The sequence below is a fragment of the Microcaecilia unicolor genome, chromosome 6, assembly GCF_901765095.1.
Source record: "Microcaecilia unicolor chromosome 6, aMicUni1.1, whole genome shotgun sequence".
NCBI classification, from domain to species: Eukaryota; Metazoa; Chordata; class Amphibia; order Gymnophiona; family Siphonopidae; genus Microcaecilia; species Microcaecilia unicolor.
The window spans coordinates 302,774,039-302,800,614 of NC_044036.1; positions in this window are offsets into that span (position 1 = coordinate 302,774,039).

Genomic DNA, 26,576 nt, shown 5'->3' on the forward strand with positions numbered 1-26,576 from the left:
CATACACCTGCACAAGGCTGGAATGGGCTACAAAACCATCAGTAAGACGCTGGGCGAGAAGGAGACAACTGTTGGTGCCATAGTAAGAAAATGGAAGAAGTACAAAATGACTGTCAATCGACAAAGATCTGGGGCTCCACGCAAAATCTCACCTCGTGGGGTATCCTTGATCATGAGGAAGGTTAGAAATCAGCCTACAACTACAAGGGGGGAACTTGTCAATGATCTCAAGGCAGCTGGGACCACTGTCACCACGAAAACCATTGGTAACACATTACGACATAACAGATTGCAATCCTGCAGTGCCCGCAAGGTCCCCCTGCTCCGGAAGGCACATGTGACGGCTCGTCTGAAGTTTGCCAGTGAACACCTGGATGATGCCGAGAGTGATTGGGAGAAGGTGCTGTGGTCAGATGAGACAAAAATTGAGCTCTTTGGCATGAACTCAACTCGCCGTGTTTGGAGGAAGAGAAATGCTGCCTATGACCCAAAGAACACCGTCCCCACTGTCAAGCATGGAGGTGGAAATGTTATGTTTTGGGGGTGTTTCTCTGCTAAGGGCACAGGACTACTTCACCGCATCAATGGGAGAATGGATGGGGCCATGTACCGTACAATTCTGAGTGACAACCTCCTTCCCTCCGCCAGGGCCTTAAAAATGGGTCGTGGCTGGGTCTTCCAGCACGACAATGACCCAAAACATACAGCCAAGGCAACAAAGGAGTGGCTCAGGAAGAAGCACATTAGGGTCATGGAGTGGCCTAGCCAGTCACCAGACCTTAATCCCATTGAAAACTTATGGAGGGAGCTGAAGATGCGAGTTGCCAAGCGACAGCCCAGAACTCTTAATGATTTAGAGATGATCTGCAAAGAGGAGTGGACCAAAATTCCTCCTGACATGTGTGCAAACCTCATCATCAACTACAGAAGACGTCTGACCGCTGTGCTTGCCAACAAGGGTTTTGCCACCAAGTATTAGGTCTTGTTTGCCAGAGGGATTAAATACTTATTTCCCTCTGCAGAATGCAAATAAATTCATATACTTTCCACAATGTGATTTTCCGGATTTAATTTGTGATGTGCTATCTCTCACTGTTACCAATAACCTACCCTTCAATTATGGGCTGCTCATGTCTTTGTCAGTGGGCAAACTTACAAAATCAGCAAGGGATCAAATACTTATTTCCCCCACTGTATATGTTTTTTGATAGACCCCCTGATGCAGACATCTGCCGAAATACAGCCCGTGTCAGGCACTATATGAATAAACATCTATTGATGCACCCAATTCAGAAGGCTTCTTGAGCTTATCGTACAGTACAGGATCTCTCATTCTACTCTAATACAAATTACTATTTTCAAAGCTAAAAAATGGGGTTGCCTCCCTGATGTGTTTCTGTTGCTGTTTGCTTTTGTGGAGATCCCTGAAGTTCTGCCATGTGTAAGGATCCTTTCAGGACCCTCATTATCCCAGTATGCTCCTAGTTTCAGACCATACCATCTTAGTGTAGTAAGGAGGGTGTAGATATTCAAAGTGATTTAAACTATTTAAATTGCTTGGCTGGGGCTAACTGGGTATGTTCAGTGGTATGCAGCCAGATTGTGCCGCCTAAGCCAAAACCAGCTATTTTGTGGGTGGTCTGAGGCAGTGGCGTAGCTATGTGGGGGCAGGGGGGCCTGGGCCCCTGTGGATTTGGTCCTGGACCCCCCTTCCGACGACCCTCTCGAACCCCCCTCCCGCTGCAACCCTCCCCCACCGTTGCCTACCTTTGCTGGTGGGGGACCCCAATCCCCGCCAGTCGAGGAGGTCCTTTCCGTGAAGGCTTCATTCTGTTTCTGACGTCCTGCATGTTGTACGTGCAGGACGTCAGACTCACAGAAACAGAACGAAGCCTTGCAGATCAGCCAGGCTTCGTTCTGTTTCTGTGAGTCTGACGTCCTGCACGTACAATGTGCAGAATGTCAGAAGCAGAATGAAGCCTTCGCGGGAAGAAGAGGACCTTGGCTGGTGGGGATTGGGGTCCCCCGCCAGCAAAGGTAGGCGACGGCGGGGGAGGGTTGGTGGTGGGAGGGGGGGGGGTTGAGAGGGTCGTCAGCAGGGGTCGTCAAAGTTGGTGGTGGCTGTGGCGGTGGCGGGGTCGGTAATGGTGGGGGGGTCGGCGGAGCCGGGGAGGGCTAAAATGTGCCCCTTCACCTCGGGCTCTGGACCGCCCTCCCGCCGAAGTCTGGCTACGCCCCTGGAGGGCAGAGTCAGCACTTAACTGGTTAAGCGGTGATATTCATCACTTAATCAGAGAAGTTAACTCCATATAAGCCAGAGACCCCCTAGAGCATGTGCAGACTTTCTGTGGTGAGTTTGTGGTTGCTGATTTTAGAAGCACTGCTTATATTTAAAGCTCAGCCTTTGGACCTACCTGGTTTATGCTTCCTTGCGGGATCATTTTTCAGGAATGAACCTCATTTCTAAGCCAGGGTATGTGAAGTGCAATTTCAGTCTCTCAAATATACTGCTAAAGCTTGCTATAAAATTGCATCATGCCAAAGAGTTCATAGGTGTTTAGAAATTCTTTTTGATGGGAAATATTTTTGCATGTTTCTGCCACATTTTCTTGATTTTGTACTGCATTTCAGTGTGAAGGAGTGGCGATCTTAGGTCGGCTGCCACCTAGGGCGGATCGCCGCTGCGCACTCCCCCCCCCCCCGGCTGCAGTGGCATCCGTCCCCCCAGGGTGCAGCATGACACCCCTCCCCCGGTGCATCGACACCCCCTCCCTGGCGCATCAAGCCCCCCCCCCGGCGCAATGACACCCCCCTCCCCAGCGCATGAAGCCCCCCCCGGGTGCATTCTTGGCTGCTGGAGGGTGCAGAGAGCAGCCGCGCGCCTGTCAGCTCCACTGGCTCCCTGCTCCCTCTGCCCCTGAACAGGAAGTAAGGGAGGGGGTGTCGATGCGCCGGGGAGGGTGTGTCGTGCTGCACCCTGGGGGGACAGACGCCGCTGCACCCGGGGGGGGGGGGGGGTGCAGTGACGATCCGCCCCGGGTGGCAGCCGACCTAGGATCGCCACTGCTTCACACTGAAATGCAGTCCAAGATCAAGAAAATGTGGCAGAAAGATGCAAAAATATTTCCCATCAAAAAGAATTTCTAAACACCTATGAACTCTTTGGCATGATGCAATTTTATAGCAAGCTTTAGCAGTAAATTTGAGAGACTGAAATTGCACTTCACATACCCTGGCTTAGAAATGAGGTTCATTCCTGAAAAATGATCCTGCAAGGAATTAACCTGTTCCGGGGCAGAAGGAGCAGGGAACCAGCGGAGCCGACAGGTGCGCGGCTGCTCTCTGCACCCTCCACCAATGTGCATCCGGGGTGGACCGCCCCCACCGCCCCACCCTTCCTATGCCACTGGTATGAAGCCTTCCTTGAGTTTTAACTTAGGGCCCTGTTTACTAAGGCACATTAGCGTTTTTAACATGCCTACAATTAGCATGCGCGTTAACTATGTAGGTGCCTATAGGGATATTGTAGGCGCATACACAGTTAACGTGTGTATATGGTAAACTTGTGGATGCTAACGCACCTATAACACTGCTTAGTAAACAGGGCCCTTAGTGTCTTGTGTGAAGTGAATGTGAAAGTCAGAGGTTTAACCTACCCCTCTGCTCAGGAGCTTGAACTAAAGCCACAGGGAGGGAAGGAGAGAGAGAGAGAGAGAAAGCAGCCCAAAGACGGTACTGGGGCAACTCTATAACATTTAGGCTCTGTTTAGGTGCCCCAGTGCTGCGCAGGGAATTTCTATTCTTAGTGGCATATAGGTGCCCCAATTCTGTTCTAAAACACTAGCGTAAACTCACATTGGTGTGCCTAAATCTAGGAGCATCCATTTATGCCAGGCCAATGGCAGGTGTAAATGGGAGCACCTAAGCGTGCCATGCAATGTGCGTGATGTATAGTATTCTATAAGTTGCACACGTAAGTTGGAGACATGCAAATGCCCCTCCCTTGCTTCGGCCATGTGTACACACCCCTAAAGTTCAATGCTATAGCATTATGCCCTATCTTACAGAATAATCTTATAGACTATACCAAAATATAGATGCAGGCATACTTAATGTATAGCAAAATCGATTTTCCCAGCAAACATTCCTAAAGTACCAATTTTCAATACAATCAGACTTGCAAGTGTGTTCATAGTCACACTAAAAAAAAAAAAAATATATATATATATATTAGTAAAGGGATCCTCAGGTTTCACAATCCACGTGCTATCAATGATCAGGAGGCTCCATTCATTTTCTAAGCTAAGTAGCTTTTGAATTTTGATATAAATATATTTAATAAAAAATGAGGGACTAATGAAGTGTATGCAGTACTATATCAAGAAATTGATCATTGATAGCACTTGCATTGTGATACCTGAGGATCCCCTTACTAATATATATATTTATTTAGATTTTGCTCACACCTTTTTTAGTAGTAACTTAAGGCAAGTTACATTCAGGTACATTGGGTAGTTCCCTCTCCCAGGAGGGCTCACAATCTAAGTTTGTACCTGAGGCAATGGAGGGTTAAGTGACTTGCCCTAGATCACAAGGAGCAGCAGTGGGATTTGAACTGGCCACCTCTTGATGTCAGGACTGGTGCTCTAACCACTAGGCCACTCACTCCACAATATTAATGTGAATATGAATACGCTTGCAAGTCTGATGGTATTGAAAAGTTGAAAATTGGGAATGTTTGCTGGGAAAAATTGATTTTGCTATCGTATAGAATAGCACGTAGAGCACTAATGTACATCCAACCTACCCCAAGGGTTGCACTTCCTATATAGTCATTCAAGCCTAACGTGAGAGGAATACATTGCTATTAGGGATTACAGCTATCTATTTTTAGTATTCTAGATTCTACCTCTTGATATAAAAAAAGGTGTTTTCAGCTATACTACTGGTATTTCTAGTTTCATTGTTAGATTACTTCATGTAAAATAAATAAAAGGGGATTAGTTTAAGTTTACCTATTCCTTTCTAAGGTTTACTTGTTAACTTGCCCTAGGGCTTTCTTTTTTCCTCCCTCTACTTCAAAAGGTAAAGCATACTAACTTTCTGTACAGACGTACTCATCATTTAGCCCTACCCAAACTAATAGGTTAGAAGGATAATCATAGAATTCAATAACTCACACTTGATTGATCTATGGAAAGATGTTAAACATATTTCTAGGGGGCTCAAATTAGTACATTCTTTAAATTACCATTACATAGGGAACAAGCTACTTTTCACATATCAGATATATTAGAACACAGTTCTAAGTCTGAACACGTAGGATAATAGCACTCTTTACCCACATAACAGGTGAAGAAGTAACAAGGACACATACAGGGAATCGGATCTTACATATAAGTAGCTAGCTGCTTCCTTTTACTCACAAAACAGTGGGGGGGGGGGGGGGGGGGGGGGGACCTTTGGAACCTTAGTAAGCCTTTTTCTTTCTATAGGAACAAAAATTCCTTCTAAAGTATGACTAGGAAACATCGTAACTCTAAAGCTTCTGTTACCCCCCCCCCAAACTGCTTCTGCCTCTGTTCAGACTGAGAGCATGATCCAACAGGAGGGTCTGATGCCATGTGCAAGATGTCTGCACATTGAATCACTCATGAATGAGGTTAAAAAGCTACGAGAGGAGGTGACAAGACTGTGAAGCATCCATGACAAAGAGATATCCATCTCTGAAATGCCTCTGGTGTCAGTGTGGACCTCCAGCAAACAGAAAAGTTATGCTGAACATAATGAAAACAGCTGGACACACATCACCAGATCTTGCAAAGCTAAGACCCCCAACTGCACTTTCTCTCAAACTGAAGAACCAATATGTCGCTTTGGCAGTGGAAGAGGTCAAAATACCCCAGGAACAGGAGGAAATGAAGCTCGAAAATCTCAAAATTGCTGAACCAGTGATCACTAGGAAGCGAAGGGTTGTAGTAGTTGGTGATTCCTTTCTGAGTGGTACAGAGGCACCCATCTGTCAACCAGACATAATGTCCAGGAAGGTGTGCTCTTTGCCCGATGCCAAGATTCGAGATAGTACAGAAAGCTTGCTGAGACTCCTCAAGCATACTGATCATTATCCCATGTGGCTCATCCTTGTTGGCACAAATGATACTTCTAGGTATCTCTCTGAACATATCCTTATTTCTCCTATGAAGGCTGTGTTGATAGTTTGGTCCCCATTCCAGGTCCACCCAGAATCACTGTAGCAACTGGTGGGTTTTGTTAATGCTTCCTCACTGCTTCACAAGCTCCACTTTACTTACTGATGCAGTGGCCAGGGCAGCATAGAGCCCGAAACAAGGCCACTCCCATAGGCTTGATATTTATAGTGCTTCAGTTTCCCTCCAAAGGGGTGTCTCTTCCCACTACTATCACTTAGGCAGAAGAATCAGCCCTAGTTCTGGAATTGCAAGAGTTTCCAAATCAAAAGTTAATACATCCAACACTAATAGCCTTTTTCTGACAGGCAGATCTGTATGCCCTCTATAACAGAATAGATTGAAATGTATTGAGATGTGAAGCAGGATGTAATACTGCAGTGTTTGCTTTGCCATTCAGTGAGAGCTATTTTTTGATAAATAACCCATCTTGTCCCATTTATATATCTCTACTGCACTTGCCCCCTTGGCAGCTTATTAAGATATTTCATTGTATTGTACAAACTGTGTTGGCATCATATATATGTTAATTGAATGTTCCAATGCGTGCATATTAAGGTATTTTATTTGTGTTGTGCTGACATTGTGTGTACTATATTTATGTTATATTAATGTTCTTCCATACTTTTTATTATGGTCTCATTTGTATTATACTGACATTTTTTATATTTATGTTACGTGATTGTTTTACAGTGTTGTTAAATGTGTATATTTTTGATATTGTTTCATGCTAGTTCTATTACTAGGTTTCAATTTGCCATTACCAGGTTTGCCTCATTGACAGTATGGTGCTTATATTTTGACATTTTACTATTGTTGTGCTGTTAACACATATCTAAGTTGTTTATGCAAATCCCAATAAATAAATACATAAAATTATTTACTATAAGTGGAAAATAGAATAGGTCAGGCTTTTGATGATAAAAAGGAAAAGAGAAGCAGCATCTTCAAAGCAATTGTCAACAGCTGCCTTATCTGGTTGATTTTTTTGTAAACTCCTGTGGGTCTGAAGCGGAGCAGTATGTACGCCTAAGGACAGATGTGGCATATAGGAGTTGCTATACCATAAACGATTTACCATAAAAGCATGTCATCTGTGGCCCAGGCAGGGAATTGGAACTGCCTATGTGAAATGTACATCCTATGCCTGTCTTTTCCTTCTGTATTTTATAGGGCTGAGGGATAAAGTTTCACCTGAAAGGAAGTTTTCCCACCCTGCAGCTTAGCTCTCAACCTGATCCTAGAAAAGAAAGGTCTCCTGTTGTGCTAGCAGGATAGAGGAGGATGAAAAACTATTCTATTTTTTGGGATGGGAGCATCCCTTCGAGGCTGGCCTTCTGTGTCTGATGCTGGAGCTAGATATCAGGGGCAGACTGACAGTGCTCTGGGCTCCCAGGCAGTAAAGGTCATTGGGCCCTCCCCAAGCAGTAAAGGTCATTGGGCCCCCCTGGGTGTTGCTCGCACCCTCCTGTCTACACACCGCTGCCCCCCACACACACACTAGTGCACCCTTCCCAGTCCTATCTTGAAGGCCCCTGGTGGTCTAGTGGCCTCTTCAGGGGCAGGAAAGAATCCTACTCTTTCTTGCCTGCTGCCACTGCTCTGCCCGGCATCGCAGTGTTTTCAAAATGGCTGCTGAGATGTCCTGCAGTAGTCTTGCGGGCCTCAGCAGTCTCGTGAGTCTGACGCAGGAAAGTCTCAGCACTCAGCAGACATTTTCAAAATGTGGTGGTGCCACAGCTGGGCAGAGTAGCGGCAGCAGGCAGGAAAGAGTGGGGTTCTTTCCTGCCCCTGAAGAGGCTGCTTGACCACCAGGGCCCTTTAAGGCTAGACTGGAGGTCTGTAGTTTGCATGGGGGGGAGGAGAGAGCCTTTGGGCCCTTGGGCACTGTCCTGTTGCCTGTATGGTCAGTCCGCCCCTGCCAGAAATTGCTAAATTTGTGAGTTTAGTCCTAGAGTTAACAACATGTGTTACCCAATTACTATAAGTGAATGGTGTTAGTGCAAGTTATTAGTAACTAGATAAAATAACATCTGCTAATGAAATAAGCATATCTTGATGCAGTAGTACACGTTAGTGACTCTAGCCCTCAAAGAGTAAATGTTTTTTTGGGCATGTTATCAAAGTGTGTGAAAAGGTTAGGAACATGGTGTCTATCTTCCTGTCGTCTGTAAGAGAACAGTGTGTGTGTGTGAGCTGGGAGGGATTTTATCTCATAGACCCTTTAGTAAAAATGATGAAGTGTTGAATTGTATGTGTTCTCCACAGGAGATATGGGCTTAAACGTAAAAGGCCAGATGTAGTGATGAGTGAGGATATGAGCATGCTTGTAAAGGAGTTTGTCGTTAAAATGTACAGGCATGTTATAGCTGGAGCTGGTTCGGACGGTTAACTTTCTTGATGGAATCCTGTGGGAGGAGACATATGAGCATATGAGAGGCTTTGCTCTCAGCCTTTCTGCTTTGACTGGGCACTTGAGTTCCAAGAAGAAAATGATAAAAGTGCTTAATTTCTTGTGTGCATGGACCATTGCTTTGCCTTTGCTGCATGCTGACATCAGCAGTTCAGACTTGCAGAGTAGTATTCCAGACCTGCAACATGTGAGCCAGGAGTGACACATATCCCAAAAGGAGTACTGAAGGGTGAATGTAGTGAATTATGACAGAGAATGTATTCTGGCTCTGAGAATATGGTTAGCGTTTTCAAGCAAAAGAGTTACATTTACATGCTGAAATGTAGGATACACTCCAGATCTATTTTTTGAGGTTCTACTTTTGTAGCTGGTCATCTGATGTGGTGGGGCTCAGAGTGACCTCTGGTATGGGTACACAAGTTATTTTAATTTCTGTGGCTGTAAGAATTAAAGTCTCCTCCAAAGTCCTCTTCTCAAGCACACAGAACAGTATGTATAACCTCCATAATTCTATGAAAAAGCTTATGCAAATGGACGCTGGGTATGTATATGTGTGCATGCAGTTACAGAATAAAGATGTCTATGAGCATAAGTTAAATTGTTAACTAGATGCTAATTGGTGTTAACAACAGTGGCATAGCTATGGTTGGGCCTGGGTGGGCACAGGCCTACCTACTCACTCCCCTCTTTTCCTATCCTCCTCCTCCTGTGGCCCAGCATCTGCCCCCTCTCTGAATTCCCCCGGCCCTTCCCGGTGTACCTCAGAAGCATCTGGATAGCTGCAGCAATTCATCTTCATTGCCTGTGCTGATTCCCTCATGCTTCCCTCTGCCACATAGAGTAGGGTCTTGAGCCATCCCTAGGGGAGGCACATGGATGAATGTTTGTCTAGGGCATCAGATACCCTAGTGATACTCAAATCGGTCCTGAGGACCTCCTCAACCAGTTGGATATTCAGGATATGTTGAATGAATATGTATGAGATATCATTTGCAAACATGCCAGGAAGTGGCAGTAAATATATCATGTACATTGATTAGGGATATTCAAAATACTGTTAAAAACTGTTTTGAGCACCACTAGAATAATAGCCCTATTTCCAAAGGAATTTTCACAGGTAAATGGCGTTTACTTGGGAGAAAGAGCCCTTTAAAAATGGCTCTGCTCTCTTAGTAGGGAAAAGTATGCATGCTGCCAACAGCACACATACATTCCAAGCTATGAAAAAAAATGGGGGGGGGGGGGGGCACAGTGTGGATGGGGGCAGGAAAGGCCAGAATAACAAGTGCAGGAATTTCATTTTCAAATCTCCATACCTGCTTTCTCTCCTTAACCTGTATACAAATGTAAAGCATATAGTTTAAATACTCCCACCCATGCAGGCCTGCTGGTGCATTTTTAAAGGAACAGCTCAGCTAGCAGACTGCTGAAAATAGCCTACCTAATGAATGATGATTTTTTTTTCCAGCCTCCTTTTCAAGCCTGGAATACAGTGTATGTTTCACTAGTTCCCCTATAAGTTCCTAAGTGAAGTTTTCACATGCTGCCTAGTTTCACAAATGAATGAACAAACACTCAGGAGGCAATACTTTAAAGGGTGCCTCCATTTAGGCGCCCCGACACCACACAGCGAGAGGCCCTATTCTATAAGGGCCTCTGGATGCTCAGATTCTGCTGTCGAATACTAATATAACGTGGTATCTGCGCACCTTATATTTAGGCAGCTGCAGTTACAGAAGTCTCTGGTGAGGCCCCATTTAGAATACTGTTTGCAATTCTGGAGACCACATCTACGAAACGATATAAACAGGATGGAGTCGGTCCAGAGGGCGGCTACTAAACTGGTCAGTGGTCTCTGTCATAAAACGTGTAGAGACGGACTTAAGGCTCTCAATACGTATACATAAGAAGAAAGACGGGAGAGCAGAGATATGATAGAAAGGTTCAAATACCTCCATGGCATTAATGTACAGGAGGTGAGCCCCTTTCAAATGAAGGAAAACTCTGGAATGAAAGGGCATAGGATGAAGTTAACAGGATATAGGCTCAGGGGTAGTCTAAGGAAGTACTTTTTCACAGAAAGGGTGGTGGATCCTTGGAATCGCCTCCCGGTGGAGGTGCTGGAGATAAGGACTGGGTCTGAATTTAAGAAAGCATGGGACAGGCACCCAGGGCCGCTGAGAGACTGGGCCAGGCCTGGGACAAGGCTGCCCCCGGGGCCCCCCCACCCGAGGTCGCCGGGTTCCCCTTCACCCACCACCGGGCCCTCTCTCCACCCCCCGGGCTCTCTGCACTGACCTTAAGCGCCTCACCTTTGAAAGCATAGCAAGCAGCAATAGACCACTCCTTCCTTCCGTGTCCCGCCCTCACGGAAGTTACGTCAGGCGAGGGTGGGACATGGAAGGGAGGAGTGGTCTGCTGCTGCTTGCTGCGCTTTCGAAGGTGAGGCGCTTAAGTTCAATGCCAGGGAGCGACGGAGGGCGGGCGGGCTGGACTGCGGCGGCGGCGCCAGGCCCCCCCGGAGGCCCAGGGATAGGGGAATTTTGTCTCCCCCTCTTGGCGGACCTGCAGGCACCTAGGATCTCTTAGGGAGAGGGGGAGATAGTGGTTGCAATGGATGGGCAGACTGGATAGACCATTTGGCTCTTATCTGCCATCATGATCTGCTGTTATAGGAGGGGGGAAATGGGGCCAGTGACTCTCCCCCCCCTAAACCCACTCTTGTGGGAGATAACCTTCTCCCTTGTGGAGAATAACTAGTGGTTGTCAGCAAGCTGTGTTCATGTATTGTTCTCATACAAAAGCTGAAGTACATAAGATGTAGCCTATAATACAAAACAGAAGCACATGTTAAGGGGAGAATCTCTCCTGGCTAATTCCTTAGCCAGGGAAGGTAGACTCCCCTTTGCAGTCCCGTTGTTCTTTACATTTACAAGTCATCATATAAGAAACTGTCAAAACACAAACATATCTCCGTACATTGCATTAGGCTTCTAATGGACCACTACTTTACAGTTTCTTTTTCTGTTGCAATGGCTGGGTGTGCTCCTCGTTTCATTTTCCTTTTTCTTGTAGTTGTTTGTACTGGCCAAAACTGGTTCTACTCTCTGGCCACTTACTCAGCCATGTCAGCTGACAACATGTTGGTTCAGGTCTATCACCATGTCCTTACATGGTATAACATAAGCTCTTTCTACACTCTTGTTTCACAGCCCGGTTCTTCCTTTAGTTAATTTCAAGGCCTACTTATGTCAAGGCCTTGCTTGTTGGTTCAGGCCTGTCTTTGATAGTACACTACCCATAGGCACACCCTTATGGAATAGCGCTTAGGGCGCTTATGCAGATGGGTGCTTCTTTTCTCTACAATTATGCAAGCAAAAGAGCATGTTACATTACATTTCATTACACTACAGTCTTATAGCCCGCAAAAGCCATAAAGGTCAATGCGGGTAACATTACCTAAGAAGCTGAAGCATACTTCAGGAAAATACAATGTCAATAAAGCAACATCAGACAGAAACAATTAATCATAAATCCAGACCCTGAAAATACTTTTTGTACAGAAATGTCTTAAGCAGTCTACGAAACTGTCGATAATCTTCTCTCTGTCTAATAAAAAGAGGAGCCAATTCCAGCATAATGCTGCTTGATAGAAAAAGAAGCTTGTACTATTCTCTGAGCCTTCACACCTTGCACGGAGGGAAAACTCAGAAGGTATTGATTTCTAGTGGGTCTTAAAATGTTCCAATTTAAGAAGGAAAAACATGCCATCAAATAGGCAGAGGCTTCATCATGCAATGCCTTAAAGTTAAAACAGCTACCTTAGGGGTCCTTTTACTAAGGCGTGCCAACGGATTTAGCGCATTTTAAAAATTAGTGTGAGCTAAATGCTGACACCCATTGCATTCCTGTGGGTGTCAGCATTTAGTGTACGCTAATCGTTAGTGTATACTAAATCTGCTAGCGGCCTTAGTAAAAAGACCCCTTAAATTGAAATCTTGCCTCCATAGGAAACAAATGCAAATGTAACAAAAGTGGTTTAATATGTTCATATTTATCAGCAGCAAAATATTACTCGCACTGCAGCATTCTGAATCCATTGCAACTTGGACTTCAATATCTTAGAGCAACTACTATAAATAGAATTGCAATAGGCCAACTGGGAGAGTACCAGTGTCTGGACTAGCAACTGAAATATCAACATATCAAAAATTTATGAATAATTCACAACTTCTTTAGCAACATAAAATAATTTTTTACTACTTTATTTACCTTGTCACTTAGCAGTAGCTCACTATTTACCTCCACTCCCAGAATTCTATAAGTACCCTCTAAGTTTACCATCCAATTATTAACCTGAATCATGTTACCACACGACACTTCAGGGTTACCTCCCATGCTCCCTCACCTGATCCTTTAGAGAAATTTAGTTATTTCTTTATTTAACTTTAACATATAAGAGGAAACCCATGAGTCCACTAGATCGAAACATCTAGCAAGATTGTATTCATGCTGAGCATTACCCACACTAAAAGGTATCAGTATGGTGATATCGTCCGCATAAATATACGACTGAATACTAGAATTCTCTAAAGATTGTGCTAAAGGTTGCATCAACATCTCTATATATAAAAGGCACCACCAACGTTCTAAATGAAGCCTCCAGCCGGAAGTGTGAAGGGGGAGAGATATCCGGTTTCCCCATGAGTGTCTGCCCCGCCCTCGCTCTCTCTCTGTAACACAAACAGTGAAGGAAAACACAGCAAAGCACGAAATCAAATCACTCTCTCTGTAACAGTGAAGGACTCAGAGGGGGGAGGGGAGAGAGGGCAGAAACCCTCACTATCTCTGTAACACAAACACAGCACAGCAAGAAACGTAACACTGAAGGACTCGACTCCAAGGGGGGAGGGGACAGACAGCACAGGGGAAGGGAGAGAGGGCAGAGGGCAGGGACACACACACTCCCACATGCACACAGAAGAAAACCTTGCTAGCCCCCGTTTCATTTGCATCAGAACTGGGGCTTTTTTACTAGTATTAAATAATGTCGGGGACAACAGGGAGCCTTGAGGTACCCCACAGGCCACTTCCCAGGGATTAGCCAACTCTCCCTTCATTTTTGCTCTGTAGGATCTTTTTAAGGAACCACTAAATCAAGCCAGCACTGGACCAGAGATTCCAAAAAAATCCAAAAGATGAAGTAGAATCTCGTGATTAACCAAGTGAAAAGCGCTTGATAAGTCAAATTGAATAATCACAGATGTTTGACCCCGGCTTAATAATGTCTGGCCTGTACTGATAAATTATATAATTATAGTTTCTGTACTGAAACCCTTGTGGAAACCCGACTGGGAACTATGCAATATTTGAAACTTATCCATGTAGGAAACTAGTTGTTTGGACACCCAATTTTCCATCAACTTAACAAACAAGGGGATTGAGGCAACTGGTCTATAATTAGATGGTTCCTGAATATTCTCCTTGGGATTTTTAAAAATGGGAATAAGAGCAATCTCAGCCTTTGTCATGGGAAAACAGCCTGATTGAAGCTGCAAATTAAGCCAATCCATAAATAACTGAAAAAAGAAAGGGCTTGGAGATCTTAACAAGTATGCAGGGCAAACATCTAACGAGCAATAAGAAGTTGCATATTTACTCAATAATCTCAACTCTCTAAGTTGTGTGGGAGTCCTTCACCTATATTCCTGCCAGTGGGGGCACTGGGGCACTGTTTCAATATCACATTTTCAATAGCAAGGGACAGACAAGCTATGCAGGATTCCAGAGGACCTGTCTATCCCTAGTGATTGAAAACATAATATTAAAGCCTCCCCCCCCCCCCCCCCCCACTGGCAGCCATGTGGTTGAAGGACACCCATGCAGGGTATAAACCTGAATTGGTGTGCCTAAATTGAGGTGCAATCACTTATGCCAGATCAATGGAAGATGTAAATGGGAACCACCTATGTGTGCCATGCAGTGCACATAACATATAGTATTCTATAAGTTATGGACTTTATTCTATAAAGAATATGCTCCTAAATTTACGCTCCTAAAAATCTATGAGTGTAAAAGACCCTAAATTAGGCGCATAAATTTAAGAGCATTATTACGCTCGTAATTTTGGAGCATTAATTTAGGAGCATAACCTTTATAGAACAATGCCTAAGTTGGAGGCACGCCAGTGCTCCTCCCATGCTCCCTCACCTGTACACCCCTTGCAATCATGGACAATAGCACTCATCTGATCCTTTATAGAACTGCGTGTAATGCACATATATGTCAATTATCTTGGCACTTATGTGTGTATGGTATGTGTAATTGCATGCACCCAGTTGTAGTATTGCCCTTCACTTGGGTAGTATTGGTCCTGCAGTAGTCAGAAGTATTTTAAATGTCAGCTGTCATGGGTGATAAAAATATGGATCTTCAGCAGCAGTATCTGGATAGTGGCTGTTGTTGAATATCTGGAATTTCTGTCGGCGTTGTGGCTATTCAGAGAGCAGCAATATTCAGCCACTATCTGGATAGTTAATCCGCATACACTTAGCGACAGTCTTTTTTCTGTCCTAAGTTATGCAAATATTTATCCGAATAGTGGAGCTGAAAATCACCGTTGTCCAGATAAGTGATTGCTCCTCCCCAATACTGCCCATGGACCACCCCAGCACTAGGCATCAAACAGTAAAGAACAAAAAGGAAAAACCTCTTGCAGATGGTGTCCAGGAAAGATCTTTATTAACAACAATCTCAATAATAAAGGGGACCCGACACGACTTGTACTTTGGCCCTACCAGCCTGTATCAGCGGTCTAAAAATATTATAAACAAACGCATAAATAAATAATAAAACATAAAAAATATATATAGAATAAAAAACTTAATTCATAAATAAATCTAAGAAAGTTGTATAAAAAATACATACCTAGGAATCTATTATGTCAAACATATTCCCAGACAGGTCATGAAACAAAGTTATATGCAAAAAAATATATAGTAATAATATAAATAATCAAAAAATTTGTATATAGGACAGATGTATACAAATCAACATGTAAGAGACACATTGAGAAATAGAAAACTAACATTTGAGATCAGTATAAATATATATAAAGACATCAAAAATGGCTTGTATAAGTAAAAAACAATAGTAATATAAATGCATAGAGGATATAAAAATGTGTATGAATATAGAATATATCAACAGTACTATAAATGCATAAATACACAAAAGCACATAAAAGCAAAACACTGGCAGGCCACAATCATAAGAACATAATTTAAAAAGGCCATGAAATAAAAACATACATACATCATATAATTCTCAATTATAATCTCCATTACGTACATAGAAAACCATAAGAACAGCAGAATTAAGAATAAAAAATTTTAAAAAATGGCACAAGTAAAAGATCCAGGTAGTGCTGTGGTGGTCAGAGGAAATACTCAGCGGTACTATCCGGATAGTGTAGCTGAATATTGGACTCACTGGGTCTTAACCAGTTAGCAGGTCCTTCTAACCAGATGAATATAAGACTAGCCATACTGGGTAAGACTAATGATCCATCTAACCCAGTATCCTGCTTCCAACAGTGGCCAATCCAGGTCACAAGTACCTGGCAGAAACCCAAATAGTAGGAACATTCCGGAATTCCAAAGAGTAGCAAGATTCCGGAATCCCAAAAAGTAGCAAGATTCCATGCTACCAATCCTGGGGCAAGCAGTGGCTTCCCCCATAAGTACATAAGTACATAAGTAGTGCCATACTGGGAAAGACCAAAGGTCCATCTAGCCCAGCATCCTGTCACCGACAGTGGCCAATCCAGGTCAAGGGCACCTGGCACGCTCCCCAAACGTAAAAACATTCCAGACAAGTTATACCTAAAAATGCGGAATTTTTCCAAGTCCATTTAATAGCGGTCTATGGACTTGTCCTTTAGGAATCTATCTAACCCCTTTTTAAACTCCGTCAAGCTAATCGCCCATTCCACGTTCTCCGGCAACGAATTCCAGAGTCTAATTACACGTTGGATGAAGAAACATTTTCTCCGATTCGTTTTAAATTTACCACACTGTAGCTTCAACTCATGCCCTCTAGTCCTAGTATTTTTGGATAGCGTGAACAGTCGCTTCACATCCACCCGATCCATTCCACTCATTATTTTATACACTTCTATCATATCTCCCCTCAGCCGTCTCTTCTCCAAGCTGAAAAGCCCTAGCCTTCTCAGCCTCTCTTCATAGGAAAGTCGTCCCATCCCCACTATCATTTTCGTCGCCCTTCGCTGTACCTTTTCCAATTCTACTATATCTTTTTTGAGATACGGAGACCAGTACTGAACACAATACTCCAGGTGCGGTCGCACCATGGAGCGATACAACGGCATTATAACATCCGCACACCTGGACTCCATACCCTTCCTAATAACACCCAACATTCTATTCGCTTTCCTAGCCGCAGCAGCACACTGAGCAGAAGGTTTCAGCGTATCATCGACGACGACACCCAGATCCCTTTCTTGATCCGTAACTCCTAACGCGGAACCTTGCAAGACGTAGCTATAATTCGGGTTCCTCTTACCCACATGCATCACATGTCCATCTCAATAGCAGACTATGGACTTTTCCTTTAGTAACTTGTCCAAACCTTTTTTAAACCCATATACACTATTGGGCTGATCTTTAAAAGGGATTATTTTATTTATCTCAGTAAATATTAATAGCTTATTGACTTAATTAAAAAGGGAATGGCACTTAACAATATTGTTTACTATGCTGCACCTCAATGCCAACAAAGCCCATTCAAAGTGAATGGGCTGTGTCGGCATTAGTGCACTGGCAGTTGCTAGCGTAGCTTAATAAACAGGGGAGTTAGTTATTGAAAACCACAGGATTTGTTGATTAGTTTTTACCAGAGGTCTACTTTGTGTCTGCCCTATGTCTTTCACTAAGGTCTTCTTTTACAAAGCCGAGCTAGCGATTCCCGTACGGCAAATGAGAGGAAGCCCGTAGGAATTGAATGTGCTTCCTCTCATTTACAGCGCAGGAATTGCTAGTGTGTCTTTGTAAAAGAAGCCCTAAGTTATTTAATAGGTGGGAAACAGGATTCAGTTAAGTAAAGGATGGGAATAGGTGTAATACTGACTTTTGCTGCCAGAAAGACTGAAATAGCCCTCCTACGAGTACGTGTTTGCATTCAAACTTATTTTAGCTAAAGCTGCTTCTGATGTTACAGTACTTCATGGTCAGGTTCTGCGTAAACAAAGTTCTTGTTGTTAATAGGTGTGCCATCGACAGTAAATCCCCATGACAAGCACCTTTGCTGTCCAAAATGTGAAAAGCCAAACATGGGTGCCACCCATGAAAAGCCAGTGCAAACCAAGCCTAATGTATACATCTAGTCAGAGAAATCCAAGTACTCCATGCAAGGGAATTCACAGGAAATTCATGATTGTAGGGCTGCTTAATTGTGTTCTTTATACTAAATATATTTGGCCTTTTATAGGTGGTTCTTTTTGGAATTTGCTGGAAGGGTCCAGATTTCCATGCTGACCTCCACGACTGTTGTCTAACACGGTGATTCTCATTTCAGTCTTTGTGATGTATCCAGATCGTCTGATTTTCAAGTACCCACAATGAACATAAGTAAGAGATTTACATACACGGGAGGCAGTGCCTGCAAATTGATTCATTTTTTCACTATGAATATCCTCAACAATAGATTGGCTGGATGCATCCACAAGGGCTGTGTTGAAAACCACTGCTCTGATGGACTCCATAAGTGTTTTTGCTTCCTTGTAGACCTTGTTGGAACATGCACATTGATTTTAAGTGTTTCAGCTCAATCCTTAATCTGTAAAATCGTTTACTTTTCACACACTAATAGTGAAATAACACCAATTCCAAGGGGGGGGGGGGGGGGGGAAAATCCCAAGCATTAAGCAACGGGTCGTTCCTTACATTTATACATCTGAGTGATTCCAGAAAGACTCCATGTTTTAATTTACAATTAGCTTGAAGTTTAAGTGTATATGTTAGAATGATACATAAAAAAACCCTTGTATTTATATTTTAGCAATGGGAAAGGATGCCACAGTTACATTGGAACATACACAAAAGATTATAGCAGTCATTTTTCATCAAATGAATGGCATTTGCTAATATAGTAGACATGTTAGCTCTCCATTTTTCTTGTCTGCCTTGTGTATGGCTTGGAGAGCACTGGACCAGATGCATAAGTGTTCCTTGGAAAGCAATGGAAGTAAACCCGGCTGGCTCAATCCGTCCTCCTTTTTCTGGAGCCATATGGTAACCCTAAACAGAGAAGAGGAAGATAAGATGGCTTAGTTTTATCTGTCTGGAAAAATTATGCAGAGACCACTCAGGTTCAGCCTTTAAGCAGTGCTAGAACCTTCAGTGCTCTAACAGAATAATTTCTAACTCCAGTCATTTCCAGAACAGAGTTATGGGGGGGGGGGGGGGGGTGATAGGTACAAGGCAGGGCTTCCTTAGGAACACTCCCTCACTGAAGCGGAACCACATTAAGAATAGGTGTGTTAGTCTGTCTGGCCAGGAGGGTGGGGCTCAAGCAGAGAGCAGGAAGTTAAAAGCTCTCTGGCAGAACATAAGAATAGCCATACTGCAACCAGATCAATGGTCCATCTAGCCCAGTATCCTGCTTCTAACAGTGGCCAATCCAGGTCACAAGCACCTGGCACAAACCCAAATAGTAGCAACATTCCATGCAACCAATCCCAGGGCAAGCAGTGGCTTCCCCCATGTCTATCTCAATAGCAGATTATAGACTTTTCCTCTAGGAACTTGTCCAAGCCTTTTTTAAACCCAGATACATTAACCGCTGTTACCACATCCTCCGGCAACAATTTCCAGAGCTTAACTAGGACAGGGGCAGGGACTGGGAGACCCCAAGCAAGGATCCTTCCAGGGTGTTCTTGCTTGGCTGCAGTACCTGAGGGGAGTTCCAGGGAAGAGGAGCAGCCCTAGCTCAGATGGCTGCACTGTGTTGTAAGAAGCCTTAAGTCTAGGCCTCCAGGGATACCAGGGATTATGTGAGAGGTAACCAAAGATTGCCAAGGTTTTCCAATTATCTCTTGGCTATTAGAACTGTGATTATGCTAAAGGAAGTTATTGCATATTGAAGTGTGTAGCCATGTCAGAGACAGGCTACTGAAACTGGAACTGTGCTTGAAGAGACTTTATTAGAAGTACCAAGCTTGTGAGGTGACAGGGTTTATTATTTCCCTTGAGTACATAAATAAAGTGCTTCGGCTTTTATATGCAACCTGTGTTTGCTACATTTTGTGAGGTCTTGCAGCTAGCCACACTGCCACAAGGGGCTGTGCCTTCCTTTCTGACTGAAACATAGGAGGGTCCATCCCTTGGAAGGAAAGGGTCTTTGTCTTTGGTTCCAGATGCCAGCCAGGGCACCTGTATGTAGGGGAACCTGGATTTGGTAGAGTCCCTGGTCATTCTGCTAACATCAATGCAAGGGGACAAAAGTAACTTTTAACCCAACCACATATGAGCCCAAAGTGTAAAAGGGGGCATAAAATTTTGCCCCAACTGCTTACTGCTCCCCCTAACGACCCCCAAATATCCTCAAGCCCCACCAGGGGAAGTGCTCCTCCACCTGGGCCTGGCAGTTGACTAGCCCTCTTCACATGCTTAGTTTTTTCATGCATGGGTGAGGGGGGCAGGCCTCACCTGCGCATGCTCAGGTATGCAAAATATAAGCATGCGTGGGGGGGGGGGGGGGGAAGAGGGTGGTACAACAGTGTCCATGGAAAGTGCCGCTGATTGCTAGACCATGGGTGGAGAAGAGCTTCTGTTGATGGGGCTTGGGGACCTTGGTCAGCCAAAGCAGATGGTGCCACAATTTTGGGATGGCCTGAACTCAAATTAGGGGGACTCAGGCCTCCAAGGCACTCCCACCCCAATTTGGTCTATGCCACTGTTTTAACCTTCATGCTGCATCATCTTCTAATCTACAACAGATAGGTCTTTGCCTTACACAAGTCTATGACCCTGAGGAGCCAGCAGTGGGAATCAGCCTCAGATTGTATAAAGCGGCTGGACTGTTCAAGGGAACAGAGGAATGGGGAACCAGTCTACCACAACTGCCTGATGAGAAGTATAAAGAGGAGATAGAGAAGTGGAGTTAATTCATCTGGAGCAAAAAAATATCAACCAAGGTAATGCCTCCCTCTACCCTAGATATCCCTCTGGGAGGAATTACCTTTACTTTAAGAACTGTAAATAGGAAAGGAGAATTAGGAAGAAGACTATAGAGGATTGTGTTACATTTTACTTTAATTGTCTTTAGTGGTATAGGCATGTATTGTAAAAGCAGGTGGAAGCTTGTCTCATTATCTAAATTTCAAATGGAAGTAAACCCTCCAGTTTGCTTTATTGATTGTGAGAAGTGAATGCTGAGTGTGTGGATTATGTGCCAACTGGCCTCTTAGCTTTGCTAGTTCCAGCTCTGACCTCAAATCCATCCAATAAAAGATAGTGGTTAGGGTGGTGGACTTTGGTCCTGGGGAACTGAGGAACTGAGTTTGATTCTCACCTCAGGCACAGGCAGCTCCTTGTGACTCTGGGCAAGTCACTTAACCCTCCATTGCCCCATGTAAGCCGCATTGAGCCTGCCATGAGAGGGAAAGTGCGGGGTACAAATGTAACAAAAATAAATAAAATAAATATTTGTGTAGCCTGCTTGATGCTCACACTGAACCCAAGGTTGCAATAGTAATATTCACAAATGATATCTTAATGTACTTAGTCAATATGAAATCTAAAGATAAACCATTTTTTGTAGGTTTTATGTTAGACTGTAAACCTAGGTGAAACAATGCATATGAGTAGACAGAAGTTACAGCACTCTCTGGTCAAATAGCAAGTAAAAAAAAAAAAAAAGATGGGAGGCAGAAAAACCTAGTAATATAGAACATAACAGGGCCAAGAGTTGCCTCATTTTGTCATGGTCAGGTTGGCTGCCGCCCTCTCTGTTCCCTTACTTTAGGACAGTGGTCAGGCATATATACCCTGGCCTGGCCTTTCATTATGTCTAGTTCTTTCTTAAATGAAGGATGTCCATCTTTCCTGGCTCCGTGCTTGGCCTTCATTTAGACCAATTCCAGACAGGATTTTTGCAAGCTTCTGCGGCCATTGTCAGCATAAAACAACCAGATGAAACAAGTAGCTAGCAATTTAAATTCCAATAGCTTAATCCTCAGAAATTTAAATCATGAATTTGGGACTCAGCAGGGTTTACATTTTAGCAACTTTAAGGCATCTAACTATCTAATTACTCATTCTTTGCTCTCCAACTGCTGGACTTTATTTAGGGAAAAACCCATTCATTTCTGTTGGTCCTGGGCCCTAACTGGTGGCAGCTGTATCTCCTTGCAGCAAACATAGGCTTTCTGTTTGTTCTTTTCCAGACTTGTATTTATTTATTTATTTTTTTTGAAGTTTGAAGCCATGGTGATTGATGCTGCTGTTTAAATCCAAATCTCCATATTTTTTACAGCAGGACTCCTTCTTTAACCTCAAAAAAATTCAAGGTCTCACATTTCATCTCTACCTTTCTTCATGGACCCCCTCCCCTCAATACCAAGCCTGTCCTTGCTAGCCCTCTTTGTCTTCCTTCCCCTTCCTGTTCTCACCAGTTTCTCTCTTCCTCCCCAACCAGTCTCCCACTGGTCCCTCTCTCCCCTTCCAACTAGTCCCCACCGGTCTCTCTCTCCCCCTCCAACTCGTTCGCACCAGTCTCTCTCTTCCCCCCAACCAGGTCCCACCAGGTCTTTCTCACCCCTTCCAACCAGTTCTCACCAGTCTCTCTTCCCCCAACCAGTTCCTTGAGTTTCTTTCTTTCCTTCCCCCACCAACCAGATCCCAACAGTCTTTCTCTCCCTCCTGAATAGCTGCATTTGATTTCACCCCACTACTGCAGCTTCTTCCATCTTGCATGGTTATTGATGCTGTTACTGCCATCTCTTCAGCTGCTCTTGATTCCACCTCTACAACAGGCTCTATATTCACCTCACATGGATTACAGCAGCATGACAAGACTTTTTTTTAAATTTCTTCTGTGTTCTTTAGATCTCCTCCTCCCTACCCCTTCCTGGTCTCAGGTTTAAAGTTTGTGCCAATTCAACTGATTTTCTGCATGTGCTACCATTTGTCCAATGTGCGTGTGTGTGTACCTTTTGTGTTTTGGCGAAGACTTTGCTGTTTGGTGCATTGCCTTCCTTGTCTCTGCCACTCAGGCTTTGTGACCTTATTTTTGTGCCAGTTTTCCACAGTATATGAACATTTGACCCATGATTCAGGAAGAACCAGCTATATTGTGAACAGTCCTGGAGACCGCACCTTCCAGTCACGATCCTAGGTCGGCTGCCACCCGGGGCGGATCGCTGATGTGCACCCCCCCCCCCGGGTGCAGCACGAGCCCTCCCTCCTGGCACAATGACATCCCCCCCCCCAGCGCATCAACCCCCCCCGGGTGCATTCTTGGCCGCTGGGAGCAGCCTTGTGGTTCTTGGCTCCGCTGGCTCCCTGCTCCCTCTGCCCCGGAACAGGAAGTAACCTGTTCCGGGGCAGAGGGAGCAGGGAACCAGCGGAGCCGGCAGGCACATGGCTGCTCTCTGCACCCCTCCAGCGGCGTGGACCTGGGGCCGTAAATGACAGCAGATAAAGACTAGTATGATCCACCAGTAAGGTGGCTTGAGTTGTACCTGTCGCTCCATTCAGGTTTGAAATTCACCTGCAAGTGTCTGGTTTGATATTTGGAAAACACATACAGTGGGGGAAATAAGTATTTGATCCCTTGCTGATTTTGTAAGTTTGCCCACTGACAAAGACATGAGCAGCCCATAATTGAAGGGTAGGTTATTGGTAACAGTGAGAGATAGCACATCACAAATTAAATCCGGAAAATCACATTGTGGAAAGTATATGAATTTATTTGCATTCTGCAGAGGGAAATAAGTATTTGATCCCCCACCAACCAGTAAGAGATCTGGCCCCTACAGACCAGGTAGATGCTCCAAATCAACTCGTTACCTGCATGACAGACAGCTGTCGGCAATGGTCACCTGTATGAAAGACACCTGTCCACAGACTCAGTGAATCAGTCAGACTCTAACCTCTACAAAATGGCCAAGAGCAAGGAGCTGTCTAAGGATGTCAGGGACAAGATCATACACCTGCACAAGGCTGGAATGGGCTACAAAACCATCAGTAAGACGCTGGGCGAGAAGGAGACAACTGTTGGTGCCATAGTAAGAAAATGGAAGAAGTACAAAATGACTGTCAATCGACAAAGATCTGGGGCTCCACGCAAAATCTCACCTCGTGGGGTATCCTTGATCATGAGGAAGGTTAGAAAACAGCCTACAACTACAAGGGGGGAACTTGTCAATGATCTCAAGGCAGCTGGGACCACTGTCACCACGAAAACCATTGGTAACACATTACGACATAACGGATTGCAATCCTGCAGTGCCCGCAAGGTCCCCCTGCTCCGGAAGGCACATGTGACGGCCCGTCTGAAGTTTGCCAGTGAACACCTGGATGATGCCGAGAGTGATTGAGAGAAGGTGCTGTGGTCAGATGAGACAAAAATTGAGCTCTTTGGCATGAACTCAACTCGCCGTGTTTGGAGGAAGAGAAATGCTGCCTATGACCCAAAGAACACCGTCCCCACTGTCAAGCATGGAGGTGGAAATGTTATGTTTTGGGGGTGTTTCTCTGCTAAGGGCACAGGACTACTTCACCGCATTAATGGGAGAATGGATGGGGCCATGTACCGTACAATTCTGAGTGACAACCTCCTTCCCTCCGCCAGGGCCTTAAAAATGGGTCGTGGCTGGGTCTTCCAGCACGACAATGACCCAAAACATAAAGCCAAGGCAACAAAGGAGTGGCTCAGGAAGAAGCACATTAGGGTCATGGAGTGGCCTAGCCAGTCACCAGACCTTAATCCCATTGAAAACTTATGGAGGGAGCTGAAGCTGTGAGTTGCCAAGCGACAGCCCAGAACTCTTAATGATTTAGAGATGATCTGCAAAGAGGAGTGGACCAAAATTCCTCCTGACATGTGTGCAAACCTCATCATCAACTACAGAAGACGTCTGACCGCTGTGCTTGCCAACAAGGGTTTTGCCACCAAGTATTAGGTCTTGTTTGCCAGAGGGATTAAATACTTATTTCCCTCTGCAGAATGCAAATAAATTCATATACTTTCCACAATGTGATTTTCCGGATTTAATTTGTGATGTGCTATCTCTCACTGTTACCAATAACCTACCCTTCAATTATGGGCTGCTCATGTCTTTGTCAGTGGGCAAACTTACAAAATCAGCAAGGGATCAAATACTTATTTCCCCCACTGTATACCATTTGTGAACTATGCAGCTAGAAACTTTCCTTAAAGATAAAAGTTTTAATGTATGTTTACTTCTTCTTTTACGCTGCTTCATTTGAGGGGTGGAGGGTACTGTAATTTAGAATGTAGGTAACTAATTTCCTAAAGAGGGTTTGGTTTACCTTGTATAACCCAGGTTCTTGGGTGAGCTGCACCCAGAATAATGCATATCTCTCAGGAGCAACATATGCACTGCACATATAGATTTCCATAGGAGATGGCATCCTAGAAATATGACAAAACCCATCCAGCCTGGTCAGTTACAGGAAAGCTGGGTTGGCAGCTGCTTAGCTGTTGGCCCTGCGGGCAGATAGCCAGGCACAATAAAAAGATGCAGTTATGGCTTTGTTATCAGCCCCAAAAGTGAAGCCATACGCTACATTTCAGAAAGCTATGCAAAAACAGGCTTTCAACATATGGGAAACATTGAAAGGCACTGAGGGGGATAATTTTGCATGTTTTAGCCATCCTAAACACCAGAGATGCTTGTGGTTTTTGAGGGCTGGAGTTCACTACCCCTGACTTACCAAGTGGTAGACCAAAGAGGAAAAGTGGAAGCAGCTCTTTAGACCTTTTCTCTCTTTTCTTGGCCTCAAGAAAACCTTTCCATATATATGACAACAGGCCAAGAAAACATGGGGAATGCAGAAGTCTGAGCTTAATTTTCTAAGGGGGTCTTTTACTAAAGCTTAGCTCGAGTTACCTGCTTCAGGGCCTATTTTATTCCTATGGGCCCTGCTGCAGATAACTCGAGCTAAGATTTAGTAAAAGACCCCCGTGGCAGCTAGATGGGACAATATGTATAGGGTTCAATATTCAGAAAATGTGCTCCTAAATTAGCCTTCTAAAATTGTGCCCTATTTCCACTGAAACTTTGAAACATAACTTTTCAGCTGAAAATTCATCTTAATTTATGAGCTTAAAAGTTATGCTCATAAATTTAGGCCTTGCCTAGATTTATGAGCCTTGTACTGAAAATGAGTGCGAAGCTCCTAACTTTTTTTCACTGTCCTAAATCCACTCTGTTACTACCTACTTTTTATGTTTCTAAACAAGGGCGTAGGCAGAAATCTATTTTGGGAGGGGGGGCTTACATTTCCTCTTATTTCTTTTTCCTCCCCCCCCCAGCAGTATTAAATCCTACCTTTTGCTGGCGGGGATGTCTAAGCCCCACCAGCCAAAGCAATCCACTGCCCGAGCCCCCTCCTGTGCTTCAGCCACTAATGACAGCGCTCTCGAACATGCTCAGTTTATGCAGATTGTTTTACAGCAGAGATGTCAAGTTTCCCAGTTCAAGGCTGTAGACTTTTTAGCCAGTCTTAGTTTTGAATTTACAACCTAAAGTAGCGAGGGATTTGTAGTGCCTGATTGTGCCCCGGTGTTGCAAGACCCATAGTGCATCAGTATGGGGTCTGATCCAAAAGCTCCAGCTTGGAACTGGGTAACTTGGCATCTCTGTTACAGTGCTAGTAAATGTGTATATTCTTGAAACTGTGAGGGGCATT